Source organism: Zea mays, chromosome 4 (assembly GCF_902167145.1).
Source record: "Zea mays cultivar B73 chromosome 4, Zm-B73-REFERENCE-NAM-5.0, whole genome shotgun sequence".
Lineage (NCBI taxonomy): Eukaryota > Viridiplantae > Streptophyta > Magnoliopsida > Poales > Poaceae > Zea > Zea mays.
The window spans coordinates 141,123,247-141,134,846 of NC_050099.1; the positions used below are offsets into that span (position 1 = coordinate 141,123,247).

Sequence of the window (11,600 nt, forward strand, 5' to 3'; positions counted from 1 at the left end):
GCACCGGCCGCACATGCCTCCGCCCGGGCCTACTGCACAGTTGTGGGTAATTGTGATGTTTATCAGCGGATGTTATGAAGTAGTTAGCTGGATGTGTTTGTGTTCTAATCCCTTTGTGGTACGGAATAATCTATTATGGTACGGATTAGCTTCACACTAGTTAGATGAATCCGTATGTATTTTACTCTGCCCACATGTATTTTCGTGGCTGTGTTGGTAATGGAACTCATTTGTGCCTCGGCCTTCCCGCCATATTTACTTTGCTTGTGAATTTGATTTGAAATTGGCGCCACTTGTTTTAACCAACAGCTGCAGCAGTGGCTGGCTGGAGCGCTCCGAACAGCCATGTTCTAGGCTGCGGTGGCGGCAAACGAACAAAAAGGTCTCGATCGGCCGGTCCCCTGTAGGGAGTCCCGTGTCTCGGGCATTGGCCGATTTGTCGACTGCCGTTCGCGGGGTGGTTTTGGATGGCATGCATAGCAACATTGTGTGTGTGGACGGCCGCGCGGCCTGCGGGCACGCTAGCACCCATCTTCCCCGAAACGCTGCTATATATGAGATCACAGTCGGCACTGATCTCATGCCTCGCGGCAACCCAAAGAAAGTTTGACGGGTAAACTGTGGCTGGCACAGGCACAAAGAGTCGTTGGACGAGCAAAATCAAAACAACATTTGATGCAAAGCAAAGCACATGCATCGATGGACGATCGCCCTCTTCGCCATAACTCGAACGCGCAGTGTGGCGGTAGTACAGTCATGCTAGCTGTTCGGAGCAATGGCGCATGCATGACTGCCTGCGTTGCGTATGCGTCCAAGGCGGCCGGCTCAGCGTCCGCCCCACCCCACCCGCCAGCCACTGTGTTCGCCGGCCGGCCGTCCGGCCTGTCCGATCGAGCGACGGAGGGAAAGGCGCTGTGCACATGCACGTACACGCTGCGAGTGCTAGACTGCTAGCTAGCTTCACCAGTCACCACCAGGCCTCTCTCCTGTTCCACCTTTATGCGGTCCACGTGAGGAGCTACATACGGACAGAGACAACAAACTGCAGGGTTCGAATTTCCTATACTTTAAAGCCGGTAAGAAACAGCTTCTGTCCCGCGTCCACGTCATCCAATACAATGTCAGCCCTAGGATCTGCATCCGGTGGTCAATACGGCGCCTGGGCTATGTCTCGACAACACGGTTATTGCCAGGCCTAGAAGCGTCGAGGCCCATCGTGAGACTCCTCCAACGCGCCCTGCTCCTCCTCCAAGTCCGGCCCCGGGTTCCCCTCCTCCCTCACGCTTCTTCGGCACCACCCACCTCTCCACCGCGCCTTACTCCTCCTTCAACTCCGCCCCCCCTCTGCCGTGCTTCTTCAGCGCCACACACCAACAAAACAAGCAACAGGTGAACCCTCCGTCACCAACTTACTTTTCTCACCCACGACGTCGACGATGTCGCGACCTGCCCGTCCTCGTCCGAGGCGGCTCGTCTCAAATCCATGCTCCAGCGTAGTCTCGGATCCAGACGCACCCGGTGACAATCTCGGGCTACGCCCGCACGCGCTGCGCCACGGTCGAGGCAGTGGTCGGCCTGGATGTCGCGCGTGCCACAACTGTGTAGGACCTGGTGCGCGGCGCTGTCGCCGCTAACGGCCGGCTCCGGCGCCTCGACGGCTTCGCGAAAGCAAAGGTGAGGACGGTTCGCCCTCCATCCCCTGTCCCAACGTCTACGTGACCCAGCACACCAATGCCGCGAAATCCCAAGATGAGGCGCCGCGATGACTTGCCCACACTCCCTCAAACTCCATTGTGCCACCGCGAGCCACCAGGCCCACCACCAGGAGCCCCCTGCCCCTCCCCCTGAAACGTCGTCGCCGTGATGGTGCAGCTCAGATCGTTATCCCCTTACCTCGCTCAAATGCCATCGCGGTGCCTGCGCGTGTCGTCGCCATGCCTGCTTCCCCTTTCCCAGAAACACCTTGACAGTCAAAACAATATTGAGCAGACCATGGTCATCAAGAACACTGGCACACTCGATAGCGAATTCTGAGTAACTGCCAGGATAAGGTGGCCATGAATGGACTGTCAGATTGGACGCCAGGGGCTTGACCATTAATGGGGTGTTGCCAGAGTGGATTTGGTAAATTGTGTTTTGGACGAGATCTTTCTTGATCTGCAAGATGAGGACTAGAAGACAAACCTTGGTCCATTATGAGTAGCAGTCCAAAAGGATTTGTTTGGTAAATACTTGGCCTTCAGAATGGTGGGGAGGGAGAATTTTTTTGTTTGTTGCAATGTTCTTTCCTCTTAGTCTTTCCTCTCAGACCAAAAAAATTTGAGCATATATAGACTCAGAATTATTATTTCTCTTTACATCGAGCATTTCCATGCAACTATGGTGTGTGTGTGCATATATATGCGTACAAATATATAAGATCCACTTTACTTCATTCGTCCAAATTAAAGCAAGAATTAGCTCTTACAACCATATAGCTATATATTCCAAACTAGCACATATTTCCTATGAGAAACAATATACTGATACAGAGGAGAGTAGGATTGGTTAGTATATCAAGTAGTGATAATCTTGCATCATACAAGTGCTTGCAGCTAAATACCATAAGCATGTCCTAAGCATATTTAAGGATGAGAAAATACTAACAATACCATCGGATACCTTCATACTGCTTATTATCAATTGAAACCATGGCTGGCAGCTCCATACAAGTATGGCAGCAACACCGATGAGAAGAACAGATTTAATCCATTATCACCAATAGCCTCCAGTCCTCCACAGGAGCACTATCTATTCTTGAAAGAGTGGAACCTCTTATTGTCCCTCACAATAAGCTCTCTCCTAACAATCCTGGACACGATATTGATGGGATTGTGGCAGTCACCACATTTCCTCAGGTTCTTAATGACACCAAGTGGAGTCCTCGCCGGAGTGCTAATCAGACCATAAGCAATTACCAGCCTCTCGCTATGGTACAATAATGCAAAATCCTTGGCCTCCTGTTCAATGCCAAGGAACACATATCTTACGTCTGGACATACATCTGTTCATTGACCACCTTCTTTTCAATCTTTGATGGCAGCGTGTACACTACTAGCTTGGTCCTCCCATCAACCATGTTAATTCCCAGGTGCCTCTTGGGAGGTGGGGTTGGGAGCTTCTTATGGTTTGCATTGGATGGATGAAGCAACACCAATAACTCATCTTCCCTGTTGGTGGCGGCATGTATTCTGCTACTTTAAACCATGTCACATTGATGCATCCCTACCACCATTCTTATCTGTCATAAATAGAAATTCTCCTCCATACATATTAAATTTGTAGTCTAGATTTTTACTCTGTAGACGACTCTTAACCTTATGTGGACTATTAATAATGTTGCGCGATGCCGATTGTTTAATAACCCGTATTGTTGTGCATGAGAAGCTATCATTTTCCAAAATGTTCGTTTGCATACAGAGTAGTGCCTCTTATCAATTTTGTAAATTACAATTAGGTAATTCTTTAGTATTTCTTAAATAAAAAACGTCTTATGGGTTACATATTGTAGCTCTCCTTCCGACCACACTGGTTTGATCTATTTTAGATTAGTCAATTGACAAGTCTTAAGAATACAAAATTAGATTATATATAATATCTAAGTAAAATTTAAGAATTTAGAATGGAATTTTATATCGCGCGCAGGGCGCGCGACATACACTAGCAGTTTATTTAAAGAAGAAACAGATCGCCTGCTTGGCTTGGCTGCTTGCTTCCTCCCTTTTGCCTCCCTCCTCGAGTCCCCGGCGGCAGCGCGCTCTTCCGTCCTCACAGCCCTTCTCCTCCACCGTTCTTGGCTTCTTGTCATCGCCACACACCTCTCCTCTTCTCAAGAAGGGCCACCAACAAAATGCCTGCCCACGGCCACCATCGCTGGCTCTTCCTCCCGATCTGCTGCCCAAGCTTCGCGGCCGGCGCCGAGCCGTCGTCGTCCCAGTCTGCTGCATGCTCCACGGGGCGCCTCTGCTGGATGACCAGGAAGAAGAGGAAGCGGCTGAAGCCTCGTCGTCGTGCTAGCGTCGGCTGCGAGGAGCGCTTAGGTGCTGCTCTCTGATTGATTGACGCTATCCTCGTCGAGCTTCTTCTTCACCGTCGTCGTTGTGTTTAATTAATTACATATATATATCTCTTCACTCTTCTTCTTGATCTTGCAAGACTTTTTAGTTTAAGATAAATCTGCACCCATTATCTTCCTTTTCCATATGGCTATACCTCTTCCTCCCACGTCCATCAGTTCTCGTATCTCTCCCGTCCCCGTCTATCCCTCTTGAGCTTAATTGGCACGCTGCCAGTAGCTGCCTGCGACTCCTACAGTCCTACGTACGTATCTTCGTTCGTTTGAGCTGTTGCCTGTTGGTCGTTGTGTCGGTGCTGCTGTGCATTGTTTCGTTCCTTTTTCAGCTACTTTAGCATGAGCAACTCTGTTATTTGCTGTAATGAAGCTGTGTTTTCTGGTGTAATTTCCTTATTGTCCATGTAATAATAATGATGAGAGTGAAGCTTGTGATGTGTTTCAGTGTCATTGCATGCATTGCCAGATCTCTGTACAACTCTTCGATCTGCTGCAGTATTCATGATCCAACTTGGGAATAATGAAAGAACAGCGTTGAGCTGTTCCTTGTTGACAGTGACACAGCAGCAACGCAATGAAGGCATCAGAAACACAGTGGCGCAGGCAGGGTGTCCAAACGTACGTAGCAGAAAGAGAGTATGCACTCGTTTTGCCGGTGTCGCTTGAACATTCATGGTTATTCATGAATGCACCAGTAGTTTTATCAACACACCTGTCCACAAGAGCAAACTCTCTTTCGGACAGTACGTGGCAGCTGTGAAGAAATGGTTGCAGATAGTTTATATCAGACTTAGCTATATACATGTACAGATATACAACACTCACTACCGGAATCGCGTTCTTTGTCGGCAAATCCATTACCGAGTGTAATACTCGGCAAAGGGGTTCTTCGCCGAGTATTTTTTTCAGACACTCGGCAAATTAAAAATCGAAAAAAATCCAAAAAAACATAAAAACATTTTTTTAAAATTATAGGAACAACTCTCCAACCCTACCATATTTTACCTTACTCATCGCTCTATCATTTTTCACTATTATTTTAAATCAAATTTACATGTTTTATGAATGGTGATATTCGAACTCGCAACATCTCTCGCGCATATCCTCTTATACCACTACAATACTACACCAATTACATCTATATTACGTTTTCATTACTCATGTACTATAACAAACCGAGAGTAATTTGATTATTTAAGGCACTAAATGAAATTATTTGAAAATGTGACCAACGATAAAGTTGCATAACTTTTTGAGATCTACAAATTCTATTTTAATATTTTCTACATCTGTAGCCGTTTACAAAATTTGAATTTTAAATTTGAAAACTTCACACGAATTTTTCAATGATAAGATGATTTCAAATCAAAAAGTTGTCAATTAGATAGTTTCATTACATTTCAAGACCTACAACTTTTATTTTGATGGTCTTTTCATCCGAGGTAGTTTAAAAAATTTAAATTTCAAAATTTAAACATAATTTTGCATGACAAGATGATTTCAAACCAAAACATTGTCAACTACAAAGTTTCATAACTCTTCAATACCTACAATTTTTATGTTAGTGGTTTTTTCTTTCGAGGTCGTTTTCAAAATTCAAATTTTAAATTTTTTAAATTCAGACGTAGTTTTCGTTGATAATATGACTTCAAATGAAAAGGTTGTCAACTACAAACTTCTATAATTTCTCAAGATCTACAAAGTTTATTTTGGTTGTTTGGTCATTTGTTCATCAAACATTATGGTTCTAACAATATACACAAATTATATACATCTCTCTCGTAGTTTTATAAACTACAAGAGAGATGTAGGTTTTATGAACAAATTTATTTTTAGTTTGTCATATGAAGACATGTTCAAAATATAAAATGTACATCATGATGAGTTATACAAAATTGTAGTTGAAAACTTTTTCATTTGAATTAATTTACTGCTTTAAAATGTGATTTTTAAATTGTCTTTGTCTAGTATTGGAAAAAAAGCACTCGACAAAGAGCTCTTTGCCGAGTGTTATATTTTTTACAATCGGCAAAGAAACTCTTTGTCGAGTATCCAAAAAAACACTCGGCAAAGAAACTCTTTGCCGAGTGTCGAAAATAAAACACTCGGCAAAGAGCTTCTTCGTCGAGTATTTTATTTTACCGAGAGTTTTTTGCGTGGCACTCGGCAAAGAGCTTCTTTGCCGAGTACCCGAAAAAAACACTCGGCAAAGTATTTGGTACTCGGCAAAGAGAGAAATTCAAGTAGTGACCGAGGAAAATAAAGAAAATGGTTTTTTTAAAAGACAAGATGATAGCTACATAATACCTTTGCTACATGTCTCAACAATCTGATTACTCATGCAGCCCAATGGTTTGTTCATATTAGCTTCTGCAATGTGGAATGGTAAAATACAGAAATAAAGATTACAGCACGAAGGAGATGCATGTGTACCCCCATGTATAAGTTGCATCAAGCAATTGGTAGTGTAATCATTTATCAATGATGACATTCTGTTGTTCACTCGTTTTTTGTTCCTTCAGGAGACCAGAAACAAGGCAACATAATTAACTCAAGCTTCGTATTCATCCTTTACTTTATCTTTCTCAGAAGAAAGATTAAAGGATGAAGATGTTGAAAATCCAACAGAGAACAAATGAAGGATATAAACGATAAATATTAGGAGACACATAAAAACCTTCATATACACATAATTCAACCCTACCGAAAATACTTCCTTCCTTCTTTTATTATTTGACAAAGGATTACAGGTATACCTTTGGTTCCTTGGAGTTGCAATGCAAAGTAAGAGATATACAACTTCTGATGCATAACGTGATAATCTTTCTCAGCCAAAAAAGACTGTCTAATGCATAGCAATGTTCCTCCTTTTATAGACGTGAGGTACAACTTTGGCAAAAATTACTATTATGCTCTTAAGCATATACATTTGTGCTAGCCAGCAAGCTAAGAGCAATGTTGTCTTTTTCTTTTATATTCTTGCTGAAGAAGCCATGAGGGCTCCGCTTTATTCCGGTTATCTTCTTCGCCACGTGCATACGACAATAATTCGAAGCTTTTAGCTTCGTCTTCTTAATTTTGGTATATGCATGTTTCCTTCAGTCTAATGCACCCTTCGACGTTTCAACTTGTTAATCTTGAAACAAGCTTACTAGTAGTTGATGAGATTATATTTTGAGGACCTTCGACTAATAAGTACCCCAACAGTAGCCCTTCGCGGAATTAGTTTGTTTTTCATAACGAGCTCAGACCGTAAAATAAACGAAGGCCTCGTACTGAAAGTCCGAAAAACACATTTCCTGAGCATGTTATTAAAAACGAAAATAAAATGAGTTAATGCGACTCAATAGATAGCGAGAAGAAGCGCGTGTCTGTGCCTCCAACTCTTCACCAGGCTATATAAGCTAGTCGGCCCCACAATTTTTTACGGCATTTTCTGCTTCGCACCAACTATTGCCACCAGTTTCTTTGCCTCTAAAGCTCATTTTACAAGTCCATTCTTTCCACAAAGCTTCAACAAATTCACAAATGGCTAAAGTTTGCTCCACTGCTAGATTGGCCACTCCAACTTCGTCTGAGGCGCTACAGGCGGGAGGGGAGGCACCAGACACTATTACCATGGTTCCGATATCTGAGGCAATGAAGGCGATAGCTGAGTCGAAGATATCCAAGAAAGAGGACGCCCCAGAGGAGAATGCCTCTGATGCTGAAGCCAGCGATGATGAAGAAGATGATAGTGTGCTTCAACCTAATAAGTAGGGGTGGGCACGTTTTTACCATAAACCCAAAATCGAACCGAACCGAAATTTCGATTTTTTGGTAGTTCGGTTCGGTTTCGGTTTTTGTATCTAAAAAGTTTGGTTTTTGGTATCGTAATCGGTTTTCACCGTATACCGATCCGAAATACCAAAAAATCGAATATCAAACTTTATCAATTCTCAAATTTGACTATTCGATTATGTGAACTAAATGTGTGATACATTTAAGTTGTTATTCATTTATTTGTATGTGATGTATGATGTATCTCTAAATATTTGTACCTATATAATTCTTACTTTTAAAAATTATGTGTAATCTATCATGTAAACATGTTGTATGTGATAGTCGCCTAGAGAGGGGGGTGAATAGGGCGAAACTAAAATTTACAAATAATCACGACTACAAGCCGGGTTAGCGTTAGAAATAATAACGAGTCCGAGAGAGAGGGCGCAAAACAAATCGCAAGCAAATGAAGAGTGTGACACGCGGATTTGTTTTACCGAGGTTCGGTTTTCGCAAACCTACTCCCAGTTGAGGAGGCCACAAAGGCTGGGTCTCTTTCAACCCTTACCCTCTCTCAAACGGTCCCTCGGACCGAGTGAGCTTCTCTTCTCAAATCAAAACCGGGAACAAAACTTCCCCGCAAGGGCCACCACACAATTGGTGCCTCTTGCCTTGATTACAATGGAGTTTTGATCACAAGAACAAGTGAGAAAGAAAAGAAGCAATCCAAGCGCAAGAGCTCAAAAGAACACGACAAATCTCTCTCGCTAATCACTAAAGCCTTGTGTGGAATTGGAGAGGATTTGATCTCTTTGGTGTGTCTAGAATTGAATGCCTAGCTCTTGTAAGTGGTTGAGAAGTGGAAAACTTGGATGCAATGAATGGTGGGGTGGTTGGGGTATTTATATCCCCAACCACCAAACATGACCGTTGGTGGAGGTTGACTGTCGTATGGTGCACCGGACAGTACGGTGTACACCGGACATGTCCGGTGCGCCAGCCACGTCACCAAAGCCGTTGCAATTTGACCGTTGGAGTTCTGACTTCTGGGCCCGCCTTGATGTCCGGTGGCGCACCGGACATGTACTGTAGAGTGTCCGGTGCGCCAGTATGGGCGTGCTTGACGCCTGCGCGCTCTGGCGCGCATTAATTGCTGTTGCAGGCGACCATTGGCGCGGAATAGCCGTTGCCCCGTAGTTGTACCGGACAGTCCGGTGAATTATAGCGGAGCAACCGCTGCAAATTCCTGAGGCTGCCAAGTTCCGAAGCCGCGTCCTCTTGGAGCACCGGACAGTCCGGTGAATTATAGCGCGCCGGCTCCAGGAAAATCCCGAGGCTGAGAAGTTCTGCGTGAAGTCCCCTGGTGCACCGGACACTGTCTGGTGCGCCACCGGACAGTCTGGTGCGCCAGACCAGGGAGCGTTTCGGGATGCCTTTAGCACTCTATTTTGAATCCAACTTTGGTCTTTTTAATTGGCTTGTTGTGAACCTTTGACACCTGTATAACTTATACACTGGAGCAAACTAGTTAGTCCAATTATTTGTGTTGGGCAATTCAACCACCAAAATTATTTAGGAACTAGGTGTAAGCCTAATTCCCTTTCAATCTCCCCCTTTTTGGTGATTGATGCCAACACAAACCAAAGCAAATATAGAAGTGTATATTTGAACTAGTTTGCATAATGTAAGTGCAAAGGTTGCTTGGAATTGAGCCAATATAAATACTTACAAGATATGCATGGATTGTTTCTTCATTTTTTAACATTTTGGACCACGCTTGCACCACATGTTTTGTTTTTGCAAACTCTTTTGTAAATCCTTTACAAAGTTCTTTTGCAAATAGTCAAAGGTAAATGAATAAGATTTTGCAAAGCATTTTCAAGATTTGAAATTTTCTCCCCTGTTTCAAATGCTTTTCCTTTGATTAAAACAAAACTCCCCCTAAATGAGATCCACCTCTTAGTGTTCAAGAGGGTTTTAATATATCCTTTTTGAAATACTACTTTCTCCCCCTTTTGAACATAATAAGATACCAATTGAAAATACTCTTTGAAAAACTAAGTTTTTGAAATTGGTGGTGGTGGTGCGGTCCTTTTGCTTTGGGCTCATACTTTCTCCCCCTTTGGCATGAATCGCCAAAAACGGAACCATTAGAGCCCTCGAATTACTCTCTCTCTCCCTTTGGTCATAAATAAATAAGTGAAGATTATACCAAAGATGGAGTCCTTTTGCTTGGTGCTCATGGTTTCTCCCCCAAAAATGGAGAGTTGCTTGGAGTGATGGCGAAGAATGAGTTACGGAGTGGAAGCCTTTGTCTTCGCCGAAGACTCCAATTCCCTTTCAATATACCTATGACTTGGTTTGAAATAGACTTGAAAACACATTAGTCATAGCATATGAAAGAGACATGATCAAAGGTATATAAAAGAGCTATGTGTGCAATTTAGCAAAAGAAGTTCCTAGAATCAAGAATATTTAGCTCATGCCTAAGTCTGTTAAAAATTTGTTCATCAAGAGGCTTGGTAAAGATATCGGCTAATTGATCTTTAGTATTAATGTATGAAATCTCGATATCTCCCTTTTGTTGGTGATCCCTCAAAAAGTGATACCGAATGGCTATGTGTTTAGTGCGGCTATGCTCGACGGGATTATCCGCCATCTTGATTGCACTTTCATTATCACATAGCAAAGGGACTTTGGTCAATTTGTAACCGTAGTCCCGCAGGGTTTGCCTCATCCAAAGCAATTGCGCGCAACAATGGCCTGCGGCAATGTACTCGGCTTCGGCGGTGGAAAGAGCGACCGAATTTTGCTTCTTTGAAGCCCAAGACACCAAGGATCTTCCCAAGAACTGGCAAGTCCCCGATGTGCTCTTCCTATTGATTTTACACCCTGCCCAATCGGCATCCGAATAACCAATCAAATCAAATGTGGATCCCCTGGGATACCAAAGCCCAAACTTAGGAGTGTAAGCCAAATATCTCAAGATTCGTTTTACGGCCGTAAGGTGAGCTTCCTTAGGGTCGGCTTGGAATCTTGCACACATGCATACGGAAAGCATAATATCCGGTCGAGATGCACATAAATAGAGTAAGGAGCCTATCATCGACCGGTATACCTTTTGATCCACGGACTTACCTCCCGTGTCGAGGTCGAGATGCCCATTAGTTCCCATGGGTGTCTTGATGGGCTTGGCATCCTTCATCCCAAACTTGTTTAGAATGTCTTGAGTATACTTCGTTTGGCTAATGAAGGTGCCCTCTTGGAGTTGCTTCACTTGAAATCCCAAGAAGTACTTCAACTCCCCCATCATAGACATCTCGAACTTTTGTGTCATGATCCTACTGAATTCTTCACATGTAGACTCGTTAGTAGACCCAAATATAATATCATCAACATAAATTTGGCATACAAACAAGTCATTTTCAAGAGTTTTAGTGAATAAAGTAGGATCGACCTTTCCGACTTTGAAGCCATTAGTGATAAGGAAATCTCTAAGGCATTCATACCATGCTTTTGGGGCTTGCTTGAGCCCATAAAGCGCCTTAGAGAGTTTATAGACATGGTGAGGATACTCACTATCTTCAAAGCCGGGAGGTTGCTCAACATAGACCTCTTCCTTGATTGGTCCATTGAGGAAGGCACTTTTCACGTCCATTTGATAGAGCTTAAAGCCATGGTAAGTAGCATAGGCTAATAATATTCGAATTGACTCAAGCCTAGCTAC

General features: G+C 43.5%; 1 pseudogene across 1 annotated transcript; it reads left to right on the top strand.

The window, feature by feature from the left end:
- The first annotated feature begins 1,359 nt into the window (after nt 1-1,359).
- On the top strand, nt 1,360-4,927 carry LOC103653752 (uncharacterized; annotated as a pseudogene). The gene has a single exon (NR_147451.1). The product of NR_147451.1 is annotated as an uncharacterized protein (transcript).
- The last annotated feature ends 6,673 nt before the right edge of the window (nt 4,928-11,600 follow it).